The sequence below is a fragment of the Ixodes scapularis genome, unplaced genomic scaffold, assembly GCF_016920785.2.
Source record: "Ixodes scapularis isolate PalLabHiFi unplaced genomic scaffold, ASM1692078v2 PGA_scaffold0__279_contigs__length_252992795, whole genome shotgun sequence".
Classification (NCBI taxonomy): domain Eukaryota; kingdom Metazoa; phylum Arthropoda; class Arachnida; order Ixodida; family Ixodidae; genus Ixodes; species Ixodes scapularis.
Genome location: NW_024609835.1, coordinates 193,597,325 through 193,623,937, shown reverse-complemented (window position 1 = coordinate 193,623,937; position 26,613 = coordinate 193,597,325).

The following is a 26,613-nucleotide window of genomic DNA, read 5'->3' as shown; positions in this document are numbered from 1 at the left end:
AGACTTTTGAGATACTTGTAAACAACATGCTCATTTTTATTTTAGAAAGCAAGAGTCTTTTAAGTCGTTTTCAATGTGGTTTTCGCGCTTCAAGGTCTACAACTGATCACCTTGCCCGCCTTGAAACTGGTATCAGAGAAGCTTTTGTTAGCAGACAGTTTTACCTTTCTGTATTTTTTGATCTCGAGATGGCCTATGATACCACCTGGCGGTATGGCATTTTACAGGATCGTGTGCATGTTGGTATACGGGGAAGAATGTTCAACTGCATTGCCAACTTTTTAGAAGATAGAACCTTCCAAGTGTGTTTAGGAACCACACTTTCTGCTTCTTTTTTTCAGGAGAATGGTGTCCCTCAGGGCTGTGTTCTCAGTGTGACATTGTTTCTCTTGAAAATCGATTCATTGTCACAGGTGATACCACCAAATGTTATGCACTCGTTATATGTCGACGACGTGCAGATCTCGTATGCGTCTTGTAATCTCTCCATTTGCGAGCGCCAATTGCAGATGACTATCAATAGAATGACAAAGTGGGCCGATCAAAACGGGTTCAAGTTTTCGACAGAAAAGACTGTTGTTGTCTGTTTCTCACCAGAGAAGAGGCCTATTTCCGGACCCCTCGCTGCATTTGGCAGGGGCAGTGCTGCCAGTTAGAACCGAACATAGGTTTCTCGGCGTCACCTTTGATAAAAAGCTCACTTTTGGTTCACATATTAAATCGCTCCGATTGAGATGCCAGAAAAAGCTAAATATTATTAGAGTTCTTTCGCACAAGTCCTGGGGTGCAGATCGGGTCTGTCTTTTGCGCATTTACAGAGCAGTTGTACGCTCAACTTTGGATTATGGGTGTATCGTGTATGGGTCAGCCAAAGCAACAACTCTCAAGATGTTGGATCCCGTCCACCACCAGGGTATTCGGCTTGCAACGGGGGCATTTCGTATATCACCGGTGCCTAGTTTATATGCAGAAGCAAAGAATGGTCTCTTAAGAGGTGCAGGCTGTTTCTAAGTGTCCAGTACTCTTTGCGAACTCGCTCTTCGCCAAACAATCCTGTCCACTCCATCATACAAAATATAGAATATGAACGCACCTTTCAGAATAGACCATCTGTCACAAAACCTTTTGCTCTACGCATAAAAACACTGACTGAACAGCATAGCCTTGAAGCACCTGGTCCTTCTGTTGAACTCCAGCAACCACTGGCCCCTTGGAAGAACAATGATATAAACTGCAATCTCTCATTGACCAAATATAACAAGAAAGTAGTGTCTGCAGATGTCATAAGACAAGAATTTCTCGAAATGCATGCCAGTTATGAAAATTACCGTAGTTTGTTTACAGATGGCACAAAGACTGCAGAGTATGTTGGATGTGCTTTTGTTTCGGGGTGCATTCAGAGTTTTCGAAGAATAAATAGAGATGTCACAGTGTTCACAGCTGAGCTCTATGGTTTAATAATGGCAGTTGAGCACATTTTGAAACATAAATTTCTTAAAACGCGGTAGTTTTCACCTACTCGCTTAGTGCATGCAATACCCTCTTGTAACAGATTTACACCGACGAGTGCTTAAGGTACTGGCGTGGAAACTAGCCATTGAGTTCTGCTGGGTACCCGGCCACATGGGCATAGCTGGTAATGAAGAGGCCGATCGGGCTGCCGCAACTTCGGCTGATCGCAATGTTGACATTTTTGCGATACCGGCTGCTGATTATAGAGCAAAATTACGAAGGCAGATAACAAAGAACTTGCAAGAGGTATGGGACACTGACACTCACAATAAGCTTCACGTCACCAAAAAAACTCTGAGTGGAAAAGTTGCAGGCATCGTGAGCGTTTTTACGAGGTTATTTTGTGTCGATTGCGGATTGGACATACACATCTCACCCATGGACATCTTCTAAGGGGGAAGGGGCACCCGAGTGTCTTTATGCTCTGAATCCCTAACTATTCTACAGATTCTCTTAGTCTGCCCGAAATTTGAAGGTGAACGTCACAAACATTTTGCATTGTTTTACCATAAGCATGTTCCATTTCACCTGATGCTTTTGCTTGGGGAAGAACCTCTCATACCACATAAACAGGTTTATGAGTTCTTGAAGGATATTGATTGGCCTTATACACCGTATCTAAATTTTTTGTGCTGTTTTACGAGAGCTGACTCTGTTGCCAATCTGTCTTTTCTACTTCATTATCATAGTTCTGGCGCACTATGGCCTTTGTTGCTGATGCGCCAAAAAACCACAATTTAATTCATTCATTCATGCAGCTTCTGCCCTGTCTTCTTGAATTGTGAGCTATTTAGAAAGCTGTCCATTCTATCGCAGAAATAGGCTGTAGCCATGGCTGCCTGAGGAAGCTCCTTGGCATAAACAATGAATAGGATTGCAAGACAGACTGAGGCACTCATTACCTGTGCGGCACTTTTTACTTTCATGTTATTGAAAGGGTTTTAAAAAATGTGTCGCTCAGTAAGTTTCGGAGCCAATCGCAACCTCATCTCATGGGTAGAACGATAAAGTTTAACAATATGGGACCACTCAATGACCTCATTTCCAATGCAAAATTTGTGTGCTTGGAGATTGTTCCTGGTTGTTTTGATAAGGTGCGGAACATCAAAGATAAAGTAAACATATTCGTTATCAACTTAAATAAACATGGCTCACCCACAGACACACCAAGTTGGTTGTCCAAGCTTACATTTGAAGCCTCCTGATCACAGACCAAAGCCTTTACTGTGAAGCCAGTCTTAAGCTCTTGCAATGAAAGAAATGAGAAGACTGCGGATAACAAAAAACGGTGTTGAAGCGTGCACAACAGTGTATGCAAGTGGCTGGACCCACGTCCTGGATATTCTAGAGAGCCCAACATAACAACCAAGGATCTATCTGAAACACCGTTCAACACCGTCCTCTGTAAATCCATGGACAATGTCGTTCGCACAGTCATAAGTCAAGTCCCTTTTCAAAGAAATCTCATCGAAAATCAAGGTGCACACACGACTGCAGCCCGACAGCCCGACGGAAACAACAGCGCGAGAAGCTCATGCCGCTCGGCTCCACAAACTCACGCCGAGCATGCGAGCACGCGGGCAGTCATGCGTCACCTTGTTTGATGCAAAGCCGACCGAACACGCTGCACGGGAAAGCACAAACGGACGGCACGCATGGCACAGACGAACACGCACGAATGAGCAGAGGCCAAGCAGAATGATGCTGAGGCGACGGCGTGCAGGCAGGCAGGCACACGCAAGGAGGATAGAAGCCGGAGAGCTTGTGACGGGAGGTCACTCAACCTCCACAAGAGACAGGTCAACGAGGCCCATTGTTTGCCTTATATTTACAACTTCTCCCATGGACTGATGAAAGTAGCGAAAAAAGTCAATGTTGGGGTGGTATTCTCAGCTCGGAACAAGCTCTCCAGCTTGTGCAAGAAAGTGGACGCTTCTTCGAACCGACCAGAGAGCTGCACTAAGAAGCACAAAACCAGCTTTGTCCAGTGCACCGAAAAGGTCGTTTACTCCATTCCTCTCTCCTGTGGGAAACGCTACATCGGCCAGACTGGACGGTGCCTGAATGATCGACTTCGCGAACGCCAGAATAACATCACTGGAGCCAACTCAGGACATTTAGGTCTGTGCTGCCAGGATAGCGGGTGTGCGGCACAACTACGTAGTTGCACCGTGCTTGACCAAAGCAACAACCAGCTAACAAGAGGAATAATTGAAGCAAAGCATATTGCCAGCTTGACGATGGATGTCTGAGCATGCCCATCTCTCACCTTATCGGCAAAAGAGTTGGCTCACCTCACCTTAAGATGATAATCGCGGACTACCTTACGACTTCGTTTTAATAGGCGAAAAAAAAAGACAAAATAATTTCCAGATTTTGTTTTAATACGAAGCAGAAGAAAACGAAGACAAAATACAAAGAGTTATGACTCAGCGCTGTGTGTATGTTTTTGTGCCTGTGATTGAGTGAGTGCTTGCTATTGTGAGACGTTTACGTGCTGTGAAGTAGAAATTATGGAAAACCAACTAGCCCAGGCTTCGGTGTTAACTAGGTTGCACTGCTCCAATCTTTTTTCCATCTCACTGGGTTATATCCTAAAGAGCAGTGGAGACAATGGGCAACCCTGTCTAAGGTCTCTTTTTATTGCTGCTGGTCTTGTAGTTTCCGCTTCCCATTTTATAACCACCCTATTCTTCGAATAAACCCGTTCTAGGAACTTAACAATGGTTCCCCTAGCCCACACCCTGTCAGTTGGTCCCAGAGGTTCTCCTGATTCACATTGTCATATGCCCCTTTGATGTCCAAAAATGCTACCCATAATGGTCTTTGACTTGTCACTGCTATCTCTATGCATTGAGTGATTACGAATAAGTTATCATCTAGTCGTCTATCCCTCCTTAAACCGTTTTGAAGCTCCCCAGAATCTGCTTTCTCTCTACCCATTCTTCATTTCTTTTTACAATTTGCATAGCTAGTCGGTATATTACTGAAGTTAGTGTGATTGGTGGGTATGATTTGATACTGTCTTTGTCTCCCTTGCCCTTATATAATTATCTCATCCTGCTCAATTTCCAGTCACTGGGTACCTTCCCTCCCATAAGTATCTGGTCAATCACCTGCCTTAGTTTCAATTTGCTTGTTTTGCCTAAGCTTTTATGAAACTCACGTCTGGACCTGTCGCAGTTCCAGCCGGAACCTTTCTTTCTGCTTTTTTCCCATTCCCCTTGGCCGTAGGCATAGACTTCGGGATGGGGGGGGGGGGGGGGGGGGGGGGGGATCAGGGCTTGTGCTTCCCCCCCTCCCCCGGGCCCGGGCCATGACCCTTACCGAGACGCTGTTTACGTGCCATGTAAAAGAGCTTCTATACTCTGTTTCACCTTGTGTTGTACCGCAGGAAAGGCTACAAGCGCGAGCTTTTTGCTCTATGGCACACCTCGGCGGCACAAGCTCTCGTGCACCAAGGGCAGCTGCCAACACTATGAGCTCGTGCTTCTAGCCTTCGCTGCGGTACAACATAAGGTGAAATGGAGTATAGTAGTGGCATGTAAACAAAATAACGCACGCGTTACCTTTATTGACAAAATACATGGGAAATGGAATCCCAGCGTGCTTTCGTTAGCTTCAATCTCCAGTTCTGGCGCAAAAGTAACGTGCAGCACACCTTCCCCCCCCCCCCCCCCCCCCCCCCCGGGAGAACCTTTCAGCATGCCCCCCCCCCCCCCTCCCCCTTCGGAGAAATGGAAAGTCTATGCCGCTGCCTATGGCCATTTCCTCTTCTTCACTGTGATCCTCCTCTTGTGTTGTGTACATGCTACCGTTCCTACGGCCTGATCTGGTTCTAACTCCGAAAATGCTGCTCCGATTGTATGCCTAATGTATTCTCTTGCCTCTTCCCCTTCTACCTTTGTCCCTTCCTGGATGCTGAATGTCGTCTGGTATCTCTTGGTCTTTTTTCCCTGTGCACTGAAGTGTTCCCAGAACATTTTTGCCGCATTCCTATCCTTCTGGTTTATCTCTATCATCCTCTGGACCCCTGCCCTCCCAATTATGGCCTGTATTAATGCTGATGCCTCCCGCTTTCGTTCTTGAAAATCCTCCCATTTTGATGTCACTTCGGCTGGTGTGGCCTTCTTATTTTTTGCCCATCTGTGTTCTTTAGATGCCGCTTGGCGTCTCGATATTGCTGCCTTAACCTCTTTATCGCACGAGCTTTTGGGCTTGCGTTCTAGTTTTCTTCCTCCTTGTTTGATTCGATATTTCTCTAACTCTCTTTTAAAAACACTAATTCTTCATATGTCCATTATCTTTCCGGTTGCTTGGATACTATGTTCTCGATTCGCTTAGATACCTCCTGTAATTGTTTATCATTTAAGTTATTTCTACCCTCTTGTTTTTGATTTTGCGTTTCTGGTTTTACTGAGCCAAATCTTATCTTGATTTTCTTATGGTCGCGCCCCAGACGTTTTGTGCTTTCCTTATCTATTTCCATACCTACTAATCTGTTTTATATCTTCCGCGACATTAAACAGTAGTCAATAGTCGAGTGCGAGCTCTTTCTCTCCCATGTTATTTTTCCATCACATTTTACCTGAGCGGTAACCAATACCAGATCAAGAGCTTCGCAGAACACCTCTAACATCCTCCCTGTTGTATCCGTATGCCCATCAAAGTCTTCCAATTGTGCATTGATGTCTTCCAAGATAATTATTTCCTTGTTAGTGCCGATTTCCGTAACGTTTCCTGATATGCATGTTAGGTGTTCTGCGTTCTCCTCCTCTGCATATCACTCCCTGTTTTTAGATACACAAAATCCAGGCTTGTGTCTAAACCCCCAATATTGCCTTCGATCCACATGTGTTCCCTGCAGTCCTCTCGCTCCCTTTCCCATTTCTGACCCTTCACTAACACCCCTAATCCGCCTCCCTTGCGTTCCCCATTGGCCCGGTTGCATCCCACCCTATGATATCCCGATATGTATGGTGGTTCTTCCAAATCACTCAGATGTGTTTCTGCTAATCCATACACTGCAAAGTTTTCGCATTCTAATTGCTCCTCGATCTCCTTCCACTTCATTTTGTTCCTGCCCCCCGTTGCATATTTATGAAAGCTATGTTAAGTAGCTTATTCCTCCTGTTTCTGCGTGGCTTCCTCCCACCCTCCCCGGACAACTCCCCCAAACTCACATCGCTGCTCTCCTCTACCTCTTTGCTTTCCGGTGTCTCTCTGATGTGCCCACCCCGTCTCCCCTCTCCTACAGGCCTTTCGCCTCGCTCCTGACGGGATCCCTCTCCTTGAAAGCATTGGGGCCTCCTAAAAAAGCCACCGCCTTCCTTGCTATCCGCCACCCAACGGCCCTCCCCACGTAAGAGCTGAAATGGATACCGCTCCTTTCAAAAGCCTGCTTTCTGTTGTTGCGTACCTCCCAATTCATGTCAATCACCCTGAAACCTATCTCCCTTCCCAGTCTCCAGATGTCCTGGTTTGCGGCTATCACAGCTCTCTCAATGTGAACGCCCTGCCCCCTCACCTCTGGCATTGTGCGGACATTTATCTGTACGTTGTCCGAAGTCGCCCTCAAGTCCCTCGCCTCCCTGCGCAACTGTTTTCCCACACCTCCCCCATTACCTCGTAGTGCATCATTCAGTTCCCCGCTATCCTCACGAGGTTTTGGCCTTCTTTTGTCCCCCATAGTTTCTCTTTCACCCCCTCAATCACCGCCCTCATTGTCTGTCCAGCCAACACCCCAAACTTGACCCTGGCGTCCCCCTTCACCCTCTCAGCTACTGCTCCCCGGCACCTTTCCATGTTGGAGTCTCCTGCTATGATCACGTTGCCCTCCATGTCCTCCCAACTCTTCATTAAAGCAGGGGCTTTGCCCTTTGACTTTTCCTCTCCTTTTGCCGTCTCTTCTCATCCCTGCTTCAGTGCTTCTTTGTACGTCCTCCTTGCATCCCTTTCTACGACCGTGTCGTTCGCTGTAATGTCCGATGGCAAAAGGACCAGCTCCAGATCTGCCAACTGCTCGTTTGCCTTCGCCAGCTTCTCGTCCACTGTTTTCTCTTTCACTTTTTTCCCTCTCCAGTTCTGCCTCTAGCTTCACAATCCTTGCCATCAGCTTTGTGTTCTCTGCTTCCAGCAGGTCCTGTCGCGCGTTTAGGACGCACATTCTACACACGAACCCTGTCATCCCTGCCTCGTCTACGCTATCAAACCTCGTGTCATCTATGCCCACGAACTTCTTGCAGTCACCACACTCTACGTGTGTTCCCTTCCTCTGCCCTGCCAAGTTCTCCCCCGTCCACCCCTTTGTTTTCGCCCTTCTCGTCCCTGAGCCCCTCCCTAGCCTGCTTTATCTCGACCTCCATTCTCTCTCGGGCCTTCCGCTCCTTCTCGAGTTCCCCCTTCATCATCTCCAACATCCCCTTCATCTCATCAGCATTCACGCAGATCCGGCATTGGTGCTCTTTGTCCGCTGATTCCTCCACGCTCGCGAGCGGGGTTTCCATGAGGAAGCACCATCGTTCACAATTACCGCATGCCACGTTGGGCACATTCGGTTTGGCCTTGTCCGGCTTGGCCTTCTCCGTTTTTTTTTTGCCACTCGCGCTCCTGTCCTCCGAAATATCTCTAAATCCAACTGAGGAGAATAAATGGTGTCCCTATATATCCTTAAATTGACCGACCGAGAGACACAAAGCACCCGCCAAAAAATTTGATCTACACGTGTTCGGACACGTGACCCTACACTACCGCTACAACCGCCCTTCACTCTACCCCTAAATTCCTACTTCGCCTCCCTGATCCTACTGCTAAATTGAATCTACTTTATGCCAAGCCATATAAAGTACACTTAAAACAAAACCCAGATACAAAGCAACAACAACAACAACAGAAAAAATCACAGCTTCGAGCTCCGGAATACGCGTCCGATCCTTGTCCGGTCGATTCGTGTTCGATGCCGTCGATGCGTATGCTCCGCGCGTTCGGCCATTGGTTCGGCGCGGTTTTCAAATGAGTGCTTTTTATTTCTGCGAGTTCTGCACACCGTTCCTTCGTACTTTGAATTCTATACGACTTTTACTACAAGGCATGGAGTTGGCACAGTTAATTTAGCATAACCTGAGTGAAAACCAGCGTGTCAAAATTAAAGACTATAGAATCACTACAGCATAGGCGGAAAGTTTTAAATTTCCCGAAAAAGGGGGGGGGGGGGGGGGGTGGAGGGAAAGGGGGGGGGCAACGAGTTTGCCTTAACCTCACCCTCTCCCCCCATACATATATATAGTTTTCTTTTTATTCTTACAGAATTGTTTAAAGAAAGTCATGAAAGCTACACTTTCGCGGTTTGTGCGAGTGAGTTATACACCCCGGGGGACATTATGTGGGTTGTTAATCTTAGCGATAAGTCGGATAATTATTAAAATTCACTAATTAGCTTTTTAATTAGTGAAAATAGACATATAGTTCCAATTAGAAACTTGCTGAGCGTTATCGAAAACCACTCAATCGGTCATTTTCAGAAAGACTTCCAGCGCGTGAGAAGAGTAGTAGCGCACTAAAGTTACCACTCGTGGAGCAGGTACAATGCTAGTGGTTGCGGTAAGGCGTCCATGCGATTTTTCCGTCTCTTATATAGCCCCAGCCTCGTACCTGCTCTACGAGTGGTAACTTCAGCGCACTGTTGCGCTTTTCACGCGCTCAACGTCTTTTTAAAAATTTCTGATTTAGGGGTTTTGGACGACGCTCAGCAAATTTGTAATTGGAACCATATGACTGTTTTCACTAATTAAAAAGTTAATTAACAAATTTTAAATAATTAGCCTACTTATCGCAAAGATTAGCCACCCCCATAATGCCTCACTGGGCGTATAACTCACTCGCACAAACCGCATAAGTGTACCTTTTATGGCTTTTTTTTTAAACAGATCTGTTAGAATAAAAAAAAAAACACGTATATATAAATATATAAGCTCCAGAGACAATCTAATCTACAAACCTACAGAAAAGGCGACGCAATAGTTGGCATGAAAAGACAAGATTACCTCGATGAAGAATTCAGACAGTTAAATGACGAATCATTTTACCATGAATGGGCAACTGATCCTACTCAAATGTTCAAGTCTCTCATTTTGCAAAAAGTTACTAATCTGAATAAAAGCGAAAAAATTACAAAAGAAGTCTTTAACGTTGTAAGACCATCCCATTCCAAGCCTGACCGTTTCTATTTATTTCCTAAGATACACGAAATCAACGATCCAGGGTGACCCATAGTGTCAGGAGTCAGTACATTTACTGAACGTATATCAAGTCTTCTTGATACCGCCTTGTCAAAGAGATTCCTCCGATATTCCCCTCGTTCGTGAAGGATTCTAACCACTTTCTGCAGGAAATCGCCCCTACTGGACATTCTCAACAATTCTTTCCTCGTTACACTTGGTTTTGGCTTCGCTCTATACCAACGTACCTCACAAGAATAAAATCGTGGCAGTGGTTTAAGCGTATGAAAAGGCTAATCGCAAACTTGACATAGACGGAGATGTCATTTCGACACTAATTAAGCTAGTCTTGCAATACAACCACTTTGAATTTGAGAACAAGCACTCCACAGATCAGTGGAACTGCCACGGGAACTAAAATGGCTTCCAATTACTCGAACATATTCATGGCACAACTGGAAACCAACTTTCTCTCCAAACACCTATTCGACTGTTGTTTTAGAAACGCTATATTGACGACATATTTATGCATTGGACTGATACTGAGGGCGAACTATTGGAATTCATCCTCGCCTTTAATTTCGCTTACCCGTTTATAAAATTCACCCATTTTGTATTATAGAGCTGTATAAACGTTCTGGATGTTACTCTCGAAATCACAGACAACAGCCTAAGCGCGAAGCTTTATAGGGAACCAACTGATAGACAACAGTACCTCCACTTTAACAGTTGCCAACCTAGGCACTGCAAGACGAGTTTTCCTTATTCTCAAGGACACATATTTAAACGGATTTGCTAAAACAGTGGCGATTTCGAACAGAATGCAACGGAACTGAAACTCGTACTGACACAGCAGAAGTATCCGACAAACGTAATTGACGATGCCGTGAGCAGGGCGAGGCACTTGCACCGTAGAGATCTAATAAACAAACGGAAAGAACGCACAATAGAAAACAAGCACTTTAACCTAATCTTGACGTACGCAAAAAATCTTCCGAACATCAACAACATCCTGCGCAAACACTACAATATTTTATCAGAGAGCGAATGCCTGAAAGAAGTATTTTCCGCCGCACCTCGCGTATTCGTCCGACGTGGGAGGAATCTCAGATATGCACAAGTTACTCAAAAGAAGTAATTAGGTCATGTTACTGAATATTGGCCTCAAACGTAATTTGAGTAGACAAGAAGTTACTCAAATGTAAAGTAATTGACTAAATGACTAACTAGCGTAACGAAGTAGCGAATTATTTTTGAAGTTACTTTTATATTTTTTATAGCAACAAGAAAATATATAAATATTTTGATTCGTTAGTGAAATTCTGCTAGCCAAATAAAAAGCGACTTGTGTTTTCACATAAATTCTTTCATAGCTGGTTCTGCTTCTGTGTGATAAATTGTTTTGTCCTTTTTGTTTTTTGGTCAGAGACGTACTGCAGATGTATCGTTTCTACTTTGAGGTTTAGCGCTGCCTGAGCTTGATTTTGCAGACAGCGTTTGCTTGTTCACAAAGTCACAGTCAAATTGGACGTTCTAGTGATTTATACAGCGTAAGGTCGGTCTGCCAGGATGAGGCGACACTGGTTTACACTGTAGATGAGCAATTTTGCCAGTGCAGTACGACTGCTAACCTGTGGTCTTTAACGTGCTCACGCAGTAGTGATACACGACCGCACGGCAGTACGATGCTCATCCAGAGCGAAACGGGCAGGGGTAGGGCTCGAACCCAGGATCTCTGGGTTCTGCAGCGCGAGCTTTGGCTCCACGTGCGTCGAGCTGGGTGTGTGCGTTAGCCCACTCGGCCACCGATACTTTTTTTTTTCTTTATTGCCGGATTTTTTACATTGTCAAATAGGCAGGCATATCGCTCAAACAATACCCTACCGAAAAATCCGGTATAACTTTGCCTATCCGGAATATGGAACCGGAAATTTGTTGCTGGAGACCCGAAATCCAGATTGAGAACAAAGGAATAATTTCTGAAAACCTAAATTCCAGATAGAGTCCAGATAGAATCCAGATAGATTTCCGGTTCCATATTCCGGATAGCGAAAAGTTATACCGGAATTTTCGGTAGGGATAGGAAACAGGGCAAGGCTAAACTAAACCAGTCCGAAGTGACTGGCGTCGGAGGCTAAAATTGTTTCATGGACAAAAATACCTCAATGCGCGGAAGCCACTCAGGCTCGCACTTCTGTGCTCTGTTGACTTCAACTAACAAAGATACACTTTCACGAAAATATTCCCGCGCCTCCCGTACATTACTGTCAGCGTTGTTCACAGCCATTCGGGACTTCCAAATACTGTGCAGACCCAACAGCATAACCAGATCAAAGGGAGAACCTTTCTCGTTTTTAACCGATAGATAATGGATTCCATGCGCGTCTAGGGGGAGGTCCTTTTTCAGGGTACGTTGGAGGACGTCCCAGAAGAAGACCCCATCCCAGCACTCAAGAAACACGTGTTCGACCGTCTCTGGCTTCTTGCATAAAAAGCAGTGATCCCCCCACGGTACAAAAAGTCACCTCTTGTTTAGCCATGTCTTGACCGGCAGTGTACCTGAATGTAATATAAAGAAGAAAGTCTTGGTGCCTGCGGGTACCGCCATACGCTTAACGCGCTTCAAGACATCTTGCCCTGGGCCTGCACAGTATAAGGCTCTGTATAGAGGTACAGGATACACAGTATCGCACACAGCCTTATACAATCTTTTCCGAGGAACCTCACTCAAATACTCAACTGAAAAACGAGATAACAGAAATTTACATGAGGCAACGACTACCTTTAAATACCCATGAATACCACCCGACATCGAAGACGTGAAAACAATCAACTCAGGCAACCTGCTTGCAACTCTCACTTGACAAACGGTGCGCAAAAAGGGGTCACTTATGTCCCGAAAATACATGAACCGATTAACAACCTGGCGTAAAAGCAAATGCGTGAAACTAAGCCCCCCAATGCGTACGCGCCGCAAAAGATTCGTCCTATCTGATCGCTCCCGAGTGGAGCCCCAAATAAACACTGAAAATACCTTGTGCAATTTCTGCACATTTACCCGCGAGCAATGCAAAACTTGTAGAACGTACCACAGTTTGCTGACAAAAAAACAAATTGCAAACTGTGGCCCGTGCAAAAATAGGCAGATCATACCTCCGACTTTTTTCTACTCTTTCGCGAAGCTCCACTACCTGCCGGCGCGAATAGGGTTCCCTATCGCAATAATTTTCTAGAGGCACTCCCAAATATTTTACGGGGGTGGTCACCCACTGCATGTTGGCAAACAAACAAGGAGTAGAGCTCCACTCTTCATGCCAAAATCCCAGGCACTTGGCCCAGTTAACAGAGCTGCCACTGACTTCGCAAAAACGTTTAAGCGTGTGAACGACCTGAACAATACTCTCGCGGTTGAAACAAAACATTGCAATATCATCAGCATACGCAAACACTTTAACTTCGGTCGCATGAAGCTTAAAACCACTGATAGTACTGTTTTTAGAAATACTAATGCAAGAAAATTCTAGGTAAATGCAAAAAAACACAAAAAAAAGGGGTGACAAAGGACACCCTTGGCGGACGGATCGATTCACTTTCATATGTTTTCCAACCGACTTGTTCACCGTAAGTCTCGTCGAGCAACCGTTGTACGCCATGCTGACACCTTCGCGGATAACAGCGCCGACGTTTACAAGATCTAGAATGGTTAAAAGCAGGTCGTGAGGCAAGCGGTCAAAAGCCTTTTCCAAATCACGGCCGGACTGGAAGCGCGTGCTCTCTTTTTCTTCATACGGCCTATGCAATCGGGACAATCACCACCTCCCGCCGCAATTCGCGGGGTGCGTTGTCACCTCACCCGTGGGCTACCTTTTGCCGTTTGCACAGAGCGCGTCCGACAGTGTTTCTCAGCGGTGTCGCAACTTGCGGCCGAGATTTTTATAGCCTTTGACACCTGATCCTTACTTTTATACCCTCAGCCACTGTCTAATGCGCTTCTGATGAGCACAAAACGGAGAAGATTTGACGTACATCTCCGAGAGATTCGGGAGTAAAAAGTAGTAAGTAAACACAGCGAATGCGCGGAAAAACTATACTCGTCTTTATTTTCAAGACTCAAGAACAGGAGGAGACGGACCCTTTCTAAGTGGTGGAAATTTAAATGATACATAATTCGCACACTCTCTTGAAATGTAAGCAGGCCCAATCTATCCATTGCCGTGGTCTGCATCATCACTTCATAGGTCGCACATGAAGTCGGTCAGCTGCCTTAGACGAGGGTGTAGTAGTCTGTAAAATTTTCGCACAGTGCATATTACAACCTAAAGTGCTTCCTCGAGGGCTTGTGCACATATCCAGTTGATTTTTCATTTCTGTCCGTGACCGTCTTTGCATGGTGAATCAGAAGTATTCTGAGGAACCGTTGCCAAAACAACAACCTACGAAGCTCGAACGCCAGCGCAAAGCAGCTCAAAGGGACACTGCGAGTGAGATGAAGTGGGGTGAGGTGGTTGCGCCCCTGGCGGCAAGCGAGTGAACTACATACGGAGAAAAAATGCCATTGACTCCCGGCGATTGCAAAGGCCGTAAGAAGAGAAAGAGAGCGCGTGCTTCCAGTCCGGCCGTGCCCAAATCTACCTGGAGCATCGCAACGCAAGTACGCATTGCGTCGCAACACTCCAGAACACTGCGTGCTTTATGAATATTGTTGAAAATAGTCCTTTCTTTAATGCCGCAAGTTTGATGGGGCCCCACTATTTCTGATATTACAGATTGCAATCTCCTTGCTCAGATCTTCATTAAAATTTTGTAGTTGACATTAGTCAGATTGATCGGCCGATACGCTATGACGTGCTGCAACTTAACTGCGTCATCTGTTTTGGGGATTAACACTGTGTGCGACGACATAAAAGATGGAGGCAACATATTCAAATTATATGCTTCATTGAACACTTTGGCTAGGACTGCGGCAATCTCTTGTTTCTGAGTCTTATAAACCTTTTCATCCTCCTCCGCATGGGCGCTGCCATCTTGGAATCACGTGACGCGGGGAGCCATTAGGTTGCATCAACTTGCTGCTCCGCTCTCCCCTCCGCGCCTTGGTGGATGCGTTGTATTCGTGTTTTTCGTCGCGTTTCACCGCGCTTTCTTGCCTTACTTCGGAAACTGCAGTCGAATACGTCTACTCGACGACTAAGGCATCACGAGGGTTCAAACGTCCTTATAACAACTAAGGTTTGTTTACTAATAGTGGTGCAAGGCGTCAATAGTCAGCGCAAGGAGACTGTCTGTATTTCCTGAAAGTATCGTTCTTTGTATTCATAATATATCAAGAACAGTTTGTTTTGATGATGTGAAGAAACTCGCGGAGGAGATAGACAACGAGCGTTTAGCTTGCATTTTATTTGAGGCTAGAAGTAATGGTACGTCAACATCAGACGATTTGTTAGTTCATAATATCACACCTATGTGTGTATGTGGTTCTCAATCTTTTTTTGCGGCTTAATCATTCGGTTGCTCGGTTTACTTATGAAGTTTAAAAAATTGTATACCGGTGCTCGCTCCCATTTCGACAGTCATTTATTTTAACACAAAGGTTGGGACTTCCCGCGTAAGAAACTTCCACAGACACTTATCAGTAGCGAGTTTTAGAGTAGCGTGCACAAAGAACATAACATCGTTTGTATTTGCAAATCCAAAACGAATTTTGGGTTCGGCGCATGGGCAAAAATGACAACGCTTTCCTCTTTTTTTTTTGCGTACGTTGTTTTAACTTTTGCTAGTATCTAAAAACCACAATACGTGACGCCAAAAAAAAAAAAAGAAAGAAAAGAGACGTTTTCATTACAATTATTAACTTTATTTGGCCAGTTTTACGAGAGACAAATGCCAGATTCAACTTGGCGGACCTGTCACTTACATCATATCTTGAATAAGCAAATGTTAATATAAAAATAATTTATTTCCTATGGCCTATATCGCGAAATTCTGCTTATCAGTAGTTTAGCAGTGTTGATAATTTAAGAAATCTCCTACTCGGCCCGTCAAAAAATGCTCGAGTACTGAATTAAAAAAAGAAGCCGAAACGATATTACTTTTTTATATCAATTATCTGCGTCATTACACGATACGTTTTTAGTCTGCCAAGTTCACTAAAGGTTGGGTGCCCACGAAAACCAAACAGTGAGTAGTAAACTCGCGAGCTTATCTGTTCTGGCCGATTCAGCACATTGCTAATCAAGCTGGCGATATGCTTCTTTATATTAACGTGTTAGTCTCTTCATTGGTTGTCTTTTCTGGAAACTGGTGTCATCACTGGTACGGCCGCAGACGATGGTAATCTTGCCTGTATACCAGTCAGGCGTTTCGCAACCGACCATAATCACATACACCAAAGGGGTTAATTGGAAAAACAAAACCCACAATTTAGGCTAAAATGCACCTCGTAGTCCTCAAAGTGTCTCAATACCACTGTTTCATTGGTTGTGTGCTGCAAGGAAAATAATCGTATCACAAAATTAAACAAAGACAACGTAAAACAGCAACACAGCCGCGTTCACGTTGAAACCGAAACCCACCAAATTGAAATAACCTAATGGCGCCGACTGCGTGAGCGCCCTCTATCCGCCTCTGAGGCAACCACTAAAAGGAAAAGGTCTATAAAAAGCTGCACTTAGGCCGTCTGGGCCAGGGGACTTTCCGAGGTTTAGGGCTTCTATTGCAAAGACCACTTCCTCTACGCTGATGGTCGATTCTAGTAATTCTTTCGTTTCGTCATCTATGCGCGGCATGAAACCCACAAATTCAGCTTTAAAAAGCCGAACATCTACTGGATATGACGCAAATAATCTACTGTAATATTCGAAAAATGCGAGTTCGATTTCTTCCTTATCGCTCGTAACTTATCCGTTCCTTTCTACCCCCGTTATATCCGCAAATTATTACGTAATAACATTTCGTTGCTTCTTTCAGTGCTTTTAAGCAAGCCTGTCCGCTCTAACGCTTTCATTTTTATTTCCTGCTTAAAAAGCTCCCCCATCTCACACCATACCCTAATTTTTTCTGGCTCTCCAGTGTTTCAACCGCGGCCTGGACTTGGGCAGTGAAAACATCATCCTCCAAAAGTTTCGCATTCAATTTCCATTATTCCCAGCTGAAAACTTTCCTGGCTTGGGATTTACTACTCATACAAAAGGAAACTAAACAGTGATCACTAAAGGAAGCAGGGTGCACGCGATATTCAAAACATAATGGTATCAAATATAAAGAAACGTACGCTCGATCTAGACGGGCGTGACTCGACCCTTGGAAAGGGGTGTACTGGATTTCGCGGCCATTCCTCAAACATTCCACAACGTCATCAAAGCCGGACTCGTTGATTAACATAAGAAGGCTCTCGGTGCTTAAATCGCGATAGGGCGTTGAGCTGGACTTGTCCCCAGCAGAGCAGATGCAATTAAAATCGCCAAGAAAAAAAAATGAAAGCCGCTTACAACTCCCTGTAACGCCGAATTAGAGCGCAGCTCTTGAGGAGGAGGAGGGAAGGGCACTGGGGGGGTTAAACTAACCAGGGGGGGTCACGTTACCTTGGGGGTCACGTGACCCCCAATGCCGATGATGTCATCACTGACGTCACTGATGACGTCATCAGTGACGATGACGATGCGGGTACCGATGACGTCATTAGTGACGTCACTGATGACTTCACCAGTGATGATGACGATGACGATGCGAATGTCGGTGACGTCATCAGTGACGTCGCTGATGACGTCATCAGTGATGATGACGATGACGATGCGGATGCCGGTGACGACATCAGTGACGTCACTGATGACGTCATCAGTGATGATGACGATGACAATGCGGATGTCGGTGACGTCATCAGTGATGATGACGATGACGATGTGGATGCCGGTGACGTCATCAGTGATGATGACGATGACGATGTGGATGCCGGTGACGTCATCAGTGATGATGACGATGACGATGTGGATGCCGGTGACGTCATCAGTGATGATGACGATGACGATGTGGATGCCGGTGACGTCATCAGTGATGATGACGATGACGATGCGGATGCCGGTGACGTCATCAGTGATGACGATGACGATGTGGATGCCGGTGACGTCATCAGTGATGATGACGATGACGATGTGGATGCCGGTGACGTCATCAGTGATGATGACGATGACGATGTGGATGCCGGTGACGTCATCAGTGACGATGACGTCATCGGGGGGTCACGCGACATCGGCGGGGGTCACGTGACCTCGAGGAGGGGGCCACGTGACCTCAGGGGAGTCACGTGACTTCGGGGGGTCACGTGACCCCCCACGAGGTCACGTGACCTTGGTGGGGGGCTCGCGCGGTGCATTATGGGACATTTCCCATGATGCACCGCGCGGTTACGCCGACGCCGACGCCGACGGCGACGGCGACGCCGACGGCGACGCCGCTCAAGCCGGAAACGGGCCCCTAAGAGCTGCGCTCTAAAAAATGAAAGCCGTTTACAACTCCCTGTAACGCCGAATTAGAGCGCAGCTCTTGAGGAGGAGGAGGGAAGGGTACTGGGGGGGCGGGGGGTCACGTGACCTTGGGGGTCACGTGACCTTGTGGGAGTCACGTGACCTTGGGGTGTCACGTGACGTCGGGGGGTCATGTGACCTGGGGCCACGTGACGATGCCGATGACGTCATCAGTGATGATGACGATGCGGATGCCGGTGACGTCATCAGTGACATCACTGATGACGTCATCAGTGGCTATGACGTCAACGGGGGGTCACGTGACCTGGGTAAGCATCGTGACCCTCGTGAGGGTAACCCTAGTAACCCTCGTGAGGGTAACCCTAGCAACCCTCGTGAGGGTAACTCTCGTGACCCTCGTGAGGTTAACTCTCATAACCCTCGTGACCCTCGTGAGGGTAACCCTCGTGAAGGTAACCCTTTTGGGGGTTACTAACCCTCGTGAGGGTAAGTAACCCTCGTGAGGGTAAGTAACCCTCGTGAGGGTTACTTACCCTCGTAACCCTCGTGAAGGTAACCCTTTTGAGGGTAACTAACCCTCGTAACCCTCGTGAGGGTTACGAGGGTAACTAACCCTCGTGATCCTCGTGAGGGTAACCCTCGTGAGATTAACCCTCGTAACCCTCGTAACCCTCACGAGGGTTACGAGGGTTGCGGTTACGCCGACGGCGACGCCGACGCCGACGCCGACGCTGACGCCGACGCCGCTCAAGCCGGGAACGGGCCCCTAAGAGCTGCGCTCTAAAATAATAAGACGATCACTTTTGCAATACTGATGCATGAAATAAAAGAAACACCCGCCGCTCATCAACCCTATTGGAGGGGTACACACAAATGACCATCGAACCATAGGACGAAAGAGAAAAATCACATACAACAAAGCGTCCTGAAGCACACGTCCTCACCGCCTCAACTGTTTCACCCAAGCACTGGCGCACTAACAACATACAGCCCGCCGACGACCCAACCGCGTGACTAACACACACTTCGTAACGCGCCGTAAATGGTCTAACCATAAATTTGGTCTGGTCCTCACTCTCGACCTTGGTCTTCTGCACAGCGATGATGTCGAGGTCCTGTTCGACTGCTAGACGGTAGAGTTGCCTCTGCCTCCTGCGATCTGAGAGGCCTCGGACATTAAAAGTCGCTATTCCGACAGGACTTTGTAGGGAGACCATGGGTTAGTGAGGATTAACCCGCCTGCACTGTCGTTCACTGCAACATTTTGTCGCGTGATCCTCCGCGGTCTGCGCCGGACCGCTGGTGGCCATCCACTCCACTCCCGCCCGACACCATTCTCCACCTGCGCTCGAGCTGACGCAGCCGAAGTTCCTGACCAGTCGTGCCCGTGATGTCTTCGAACCTACGCTTCGCAGAGCCCAGCTCGACGTCCATCTCTGGTGTGATGGAGACCTCGTCTGACAATGGCGAAGCACCAGCTGCGCCGCCGGCACTCCCTGTTGGAGGTACCGCCGAGCGCTCGACTGCAGGTGGCTCTGCAGGAGCCGCAGTCGACGGCTTGTTCGGCAGCGCGGGGCTGCTCACTTCAGGGGAGGTGCCGGAAGCGTCGTCGCTCTTGGCTTGCTCGGCCTGGGTTTTCACGGGTGGGACCGCTCCCTCCGCCTCTTCCTCGTCCATCATGTCGTCGACGTGGTCTTCGTTGACTCCTCTTCCCACGGCTCGGGCGTAGGGGCGGACACAGTCGTCACGCTCGTGGCCTTAGGCGCGGTACTCGGAGCACTTGGGAGCCCGGCAGTCTCGACGGATATTCCCCATCCTACGGCACCGGAGGCATACTGGCGCACTCCCAGGCACGACGACCAATACCAAGCCGCTTCCGAAGCGCAGCTGATGGAGGAGGCGGTCGAGGTTGACACCCTCCTGTAGTACCAGCCGTGCTATCCGGGTGGTAGACTCGGCTCCCTCGAAGCCCGGCACCTTCCAGCGATCGGACGTAATGTCCTTCACCTCGCCGTACTCCGAGAAAGCCTTGCGAATGGTGTCGTTCGACACGTCGAACGCCACCCAGTGCAACTGGATGCGCACCTCTTGCCTGGAGGGGTCCACGACGATGCAGGTGCGTCCTTTGACAGCCAGCCGTCCTGCGTTCACCAGCTTGAGCTTGGCCGCGTCGGTCCTCAGGTCAAGCAGCCAGACATGGGACATCCGGTACGCCCCGATTCCGGCTACCTCCCTGAGGACCCCCAGCTCGTCGAGCGGTTGCCTGAAATCCTCAATCCTGTAGGGCCTTCCGGCCATGTCGCAGTGAAGGACGACCGCTTTCTTCATTGAATCACCTGATGGAAGCTGGGGCAACAAAAACCTGTACTCACTTGAGCTGGGAAAAACAGTATCGCCGCGGCCGGCGAGTACTCGAAGTACACGAAGTAAAGTACAAAGTTGATTAGAGGTGATGTATTTCAAGTATCGTAAATACACCGAGTGCAATGTACTTGAAGTAAAGTACTCTAAATACAACATACTTTTAAAGTAAAGTACAAATAATTTTTTATCCAATCTTTCGTGATGCTATTTCATATCGTATTTTTCCTTCTTTATTTTATCGGGTAGCATTGCTCCAATGGTAATCGGAGCAGCATTTGTTTTCGGAAATGGCGGCAAATATTGGATAAAATGAAGTTTTCACGGAGTAGTTGTTTTACTCTCGCTGACGAACTATTTAAAGGAGCGGTGCAATGATATTCAATTGGAATGTTTTTCACTTTACACGAGCTTACTCGAACTAGTGGGACTCAAGGATACTCGCACGGAATGCCACTGGGCAAGAAACTCCTTTGTTGCGGTGTAATTTCAAGGACAAAAGCGATCATTTCCATTCAATCTCTCATTTGCAAAATGTGATGACGTAACGTGGGGATCGCAGTACACCCCAATGACGATATTTGAATGCGGTTCATGGATTGAACCCGAGCATTGCGTGGGCACTCGATTTGGGCTCGTGATAATTACTAGTTCGAGAAGCATTCGGGTAGTGGTCCGTGTCCAATCGCTGCAACGACAACAATAGCCGAACCATGACAATGTTTGGAACTCAGCGCGTGTCCTGTGCCTTGCCAACCCCAGCGCGTGGCTATGATCAGCATTGGGGGCTATAATCGGCTCCAGATCACGTGGCCGCTTGTTCTGGCTGCTAGTTGAGGGGATAAACGCTGCTCGTGTTAGGGGCGAAGCTCCTTTGGGGCTAAAATAGTTCGTATGTCCGTCCGCCGTCCGGCGTACCCCTGCTCATAAGCTCACGAGCTCCTGCTCGTGAGTTCAGCAGCGAAAGCAAGAAAAAAAGAAAAAGAAAAAGAGGACAAAAAAAAAAAAAAAAAAATAGGGGGCTCTGAGATGACATCCTATCTGTCTTCTTAAAAAAGAAAAAGAAGACTACTGACATGAATGAAAACGGCACCATCAGCACTACCTATGACCAAAATCAGTGTCAAGAAAAAGAAGAAAAAAAAACTAGGGGGTTCTGAGTTGCCATCCCATCTGTCTTCTTAAAAAAAGAAAAAGAAGAAAACCACACATTCTCCTACTGACATGAATGAAAACGGCGCCATCAGCACTACCTATGACCAAAATCAGTACCATCAGCACCACCCGAGCTTCTCCCCAATCAACATCATTCACTACGTGGAGATGCGGATGATCTTTATACAGCTTTTGCTTCTTTTATATTTTTTTTCTGGGACTTCTTTTGCGTGGGGTGAAAAACGACAGCGTGTGTCATCGGTCGTTAACGCCAGGGATCCGTTCTAAACGGTATTTTCGCAAAGTACAATAATTGTTGCAGCGCCCCTTTAACGTAATACACTTATAAGGCACGCACTTGTATCGGTCTTATAGCCGCCATTCCTTCACGAAGAGAAATGACCAGATGACGTATCGAAAGACGGTAGCGCGTTTTCACATGACGATACGCCATTTTTTGTTCCCAAATTTGGAAAATGTACTTTAAAGTCGGAAATTTCCCGTTTTTTAAGAACTAACAAAAAAATGCTTTAGTAAAGTACAAAATACGTCCTCAAAGAATGTACTTTAAGTAAAGTACACATTTTTGAATCCTAGTTAAGATAGTACTTTAAGTGCCATGCCCTTAAAATACTTCCCAATTTAGCTTATTTTCTTTTTTTTTTCCGTTTGCAAACTTTTTGGTGGAATTATTAATCTTCTCGAACGATATGAAAGTCCTGCATATTCTGAGTTCTGGGAGGAAAGGCAACGCAAAGAGGTCCCCTTTGCGATGCCCTGTAGCATACGATCCTTAAAGTACAGCACAAACTACGGGAGCACCAGAGGGGCTTCAGAGCTAGTGCTGCATTTTGTTGACTCCTTCGGATGGGGCTGCAATGTGTACACCTCCTGTAGTGGGCGACAGTTTCTACGTTGGGGAGAAGCGAGGACAAACCCTTTCTTTAAAAAGGTCGTCTTTCTGTGCTTCGTGACACGAAGAAATGCCAGTCCTCGGCGTTAATCCCGGATTTACTGGGTCTCACTTGCGACATGTCTGTCCGCTCCGCGCGCCTCGTAGCAGGGTTGTTGCAGTGGTGGGCTCGTAAAACGTTTAGAGGGTTTGGAGTTCTCCAAATCACTCCTCCATCTCCCCTGCATATGCCACACGCTTCCCCCTCTTTGCAGATATGAGCTGATCCTCCAACATCTTATCTATTTTAGAGCAGCAACGTTTGTTGACCAACAAACCTACCACTAAGATTTCAAAGTAATTTGTAATTTGAGAAGTTACTCGGAAAAAGTAATTGAAGTAAAATACTAATTACCGAATTAATAATGTAATTGAAAGTTACTAAACTACTCAGAAAAGTAGTTAAACTACAATAACTTGAGTAGAGTATAGTTGAGCTAGTACTAGTCTGTCTCAAGGACGTACTTATCAAATCACTTAAATGTGAACATTTCGACGGAACTCTAACCGATTTCTACCTGCCTGGTTAGGTCAGCAATAAGAACTCTAACCCATTTCTTCAATGTGCCCGACGTTTCAAAGCCGGCTCCGCTCCTTGTATGTACGTTTGTAAGCCCATATACTGTATTCTATGGGCCCATATACTATACCATGTGGGCCCATATACTGTACAATATACTGTAGGGTGATTTCAGATAAGATCGACCAAAGGATGGCTAGTCGACGTTTTCAAATCAACTGATGTTTTTATATGTTATTGTCTAGTGTCTGGTATGAACGAATCCAAACTTAGTTTTGACTAGAAAAAATACTTGGGGACAGGAAAAATCGTAAGGCATGAGGTGGTGGACAGTTGCATTAACGCGCACTGATGGAGGGGGCCCGTTTGAGAGTGAATAACTAAAGCGATAACACTAGGAGAACTCTAATACGTTTTAGGCGCAAACTATGGGTATAGCTTGCTTGTAATATAAAGTAATCATATTTATTTAAAATTTATTTAATTTTCTAAAAATTCACAAACATGCCTGTTCGAACGACAAATGGCAAACTTTGGAGGTCTGTATCTCATGAAATAATTTAATCATTATGATATAATTTGCAGATATTATTCTAATAATATATAGCTAATATTTAAAAAATAACTAAGGTATCTGTGTGATACAATAGTTAGGATATACTTAGTCAAACATGGCAAAAAAAATCAAACAAAGAAAAATTCCGATGCGAATAAAAAAAAAACACCACCCTCGATTTTTTTTAAATTTAGGTAACCTGTTATACTCTATTTCGGCATTCATTTCCATTAAAAACATGTTGCATCATTTTATTGTGAAAGAAGATACAACTCCCCAAAGTAGAGTCCTTTTTCAAAGCCTACACTTAGCAGTGTTTTATACAAGAACTGACTCTGAGTTCCAGTTTCATGAAACCAACACACATCTTTTATATATTTTTATTCAGATGAGGCCAATGATAACTAAAGAAATCGTTCACACACTTAAATTAAGGAGAAACTACTGTGTGCAAAGAGGTATCATATTACGGACTAGTGATCCGAGAAAAGATCATGCAGCCATCGGCCACTAGGAACTTTGTTTACTTTATTCTCCTGCGACACTATATGCTATTCCCTCTTCCGCTCTACCTTCATCTCTCTCTCTCTCTCTCATATATATCCCTGATATATATCCAGAACAAAAACATGTTCAAGCATTCCCTTTCTGCGTGGTAGTGTTCTGTGGCTAGCAAAAATCATTTCCTCGCTAAGCTCACGATTATGGCAAAATAGTTGCCGGAAACCGCAGACGACACTCGTCGCAAGTTCTGGCAAAACGGCCGATACAATCTTTTTTTCGCATTTCCCCGCTCGCTGTCAAGGACAAGGGGGTTTGCTTCAACCAGCAAAACATGGCCGCCGACGACTGTTTACTGAGCAGTCATGCCTGTCGCCATCTCACTCGCTGGCGTCACGGGCGATAATATCAGGCACAAAGGGGCACACCAACCGGCAGCATTATCCCCAAATACTCGAGCCTCGCGTAAATACATAGAGTGTAAACGCTGTCGCCATGTTATCGTAGTAAGACCGCCCCCCCCCCCCCCCCCTCCGCCAACGGGGGACTGCAGTTCGCGACGGCGTACTAACACAACGGCGACGATATCGACATCAAGGGCTCCGAATTTTTCCATAGTTCTACTCCACGGGCATTTCTCGAAACGCTTGATATTGTGTACGCCCGCCTGGAAGGATTTCAGGCGCGTAGTTAAGATAAGGCGGTTCTCCGCGGCAAAAGAAAGCTATTTCACAAAAGCTTAAAAGCGGCGGCGACGCGTGTGCGGTGAACGCTTGTAGTTTTGGTGTAGACAGGGTGTGTGTGTTCTCGTTGTTGACACCAGCCGGCGATAAGGCACTGCAGGCGGTAGCTCAGTACAGCAAGGGCTAATCCGAGTGACCATCAACGTAACCCCACGGCCAACCCCTCGCGAACCGGTCGCCGACATGGCTCAGGCTGTGTCATGAACCACGTGGTAGAAGCTCGGGTGCTTTCATATCAGCGCGTGGAGGGACGACAGTGCGATTCCGGAAAGTCTTTTTCGAAGGCCGCTGACCACAACTTTTTGTCTGGAGACTTTCCCTCTTTCTTCCTTTGACGTGGATCAAGCTTTGCCGACAGCCTCAGTTGTGACCTCTCTTTTCAAATGTACGTTTGCAGTGAGTGAGCTCCTCAGCCTCGGACTTGTCACTTGTGCACCCAGTAGTTCTTTCACTTGGCAATTATATGCCATCAGTTGGGGTTTAATTTCTATTATTTATGTATACATTATGAAGACGTCCTGGAGCTCCGAACGAGTGTTTTGTGCAGATTACTTTTGCAAACACAAAAAGAATATACCAAAGCAGCGGAATTTTCGAAGGGTTGGCGAGTTGGACCTAAACTCATTGAAGCAAATTCTTCCGCCTGACTGTTCCACCAAAGTGAGTGCGACGGACTACCTGTGCTACCATTGCTTCATGCACATCACTAAGGAGATCTCGATGCGAAGCTCAGAGCAGTGCCCTGACATATTTGTGCCAGCTGAAGAAGCAATTGAAGATCTAAATCGCAGCATACTACCTACAGATGTGTCGCCGCTGAGACAACCAAGCGTCGTAAGAAGTCGGGACAGGCCTGCCTATGTCAAGAGAAAGCAGACAGAACTGGAGCAGGTTGCTGTCAAGAATATACGCTCAAGGCTACGTATTGCGTACGACAGGGACGCACCATCGGGGTCGTCCGAACCAACATGCTCCACATGCACTGAGTAGGTGGACAACTTTCGGCAGGCCTTTGAAACCGCCACCTCTCTCCGGGAACGTTGTCAACTGCTTACACTCCTGCCGTCAACACTGACGAAGAATGAGGTTCAAAAGATGATTCCACAGGCCTCAATGTACCTCATCAGTAAATCCCGAAAACTCAAGGAAAAGCATGGCGTGTGGTATGAGCCGGATCCTTACACGAGGTGCAAGGTGAGCCCCGAGAACCTGTCTGCTGCCCTAGAGTACTTCACGAAAGACGAGCTACAATGTTCGCGCCAAGGTCCCAACCAGAAGGACGTCATCTCTGTCATGCTCAACGGAGAGAAAACGTTCGTGCCAAAGCGCTTCATGACACGCTCAATACGAGAGGCCTTCCGTATATACAAAGACAAGCATCCCGATTCCGGCGTTGGGCTAACGAAATTTTACTCGTTGCGCCCTAGATGGGTCCAATGTATTCCACACCAGGAAGTGTGCGTTTGTGTGCGCTGCGCCAATTATTATCTTTGTATTGCCGCTCTAGAGAACGTTACAGGCTCAACATTCAACACTGGTGAAATGAACTCGGCATTTCTGTGCGACCCAGCAACAGAACTGTGCCTTCAAGGAGACTGTGATCACTGCCCAAAAGGC